Genomic DNA, 433 nt, shown 5'->3' on the forward strand with positions numbered 1-433 from the left:
TGCATGCATCTGCATATACGCATGCCTGTATATATTATATATACTATATATATATTTTATATATACCATATATATATATATATATATATATATATATATATATCTGCTGGGTTCTCAGCGCACATGAAACTACAAGACGTACTACTGTTTCTAAGTAGAGTTGCTATTCGCTAGTGACTGCCCTGGCAGAACAAAAGTGAAGGCAGTTTTTTTGCAGTGACATTTTCGCCAGCCAAGTTGAAATGTACTGGGCTTTCACCTCAAGCATAAGCGTGAAGGAAAGAGGCGCTAATGCAGCAGTTGTAACGAAAGCAGCATCTCGTGCCCAACAGCTGCTGAGAATGCACTGCTTGTTGCTTCGCCTTTGCTCCCCCCATGAAGCTTCTAGCAGGCGGAGAAGCTGCTTCGTTGACCCTACCAATCAGGATTTATG

Source organism: Eimeria mitis, genomic scaffold, assembly GCF_000499745.2.
Source record: "Eimeria mitis Houghton genomic scaffold, Emh_scaff471, whole genome shotgun sequence".
Taxonomy (NCBI): Eukaryota; Apicomplexa; class Conoidasida; order Eucoccidiorida; family Eimeriidae; genus Eimeria; species Eimeria mitis.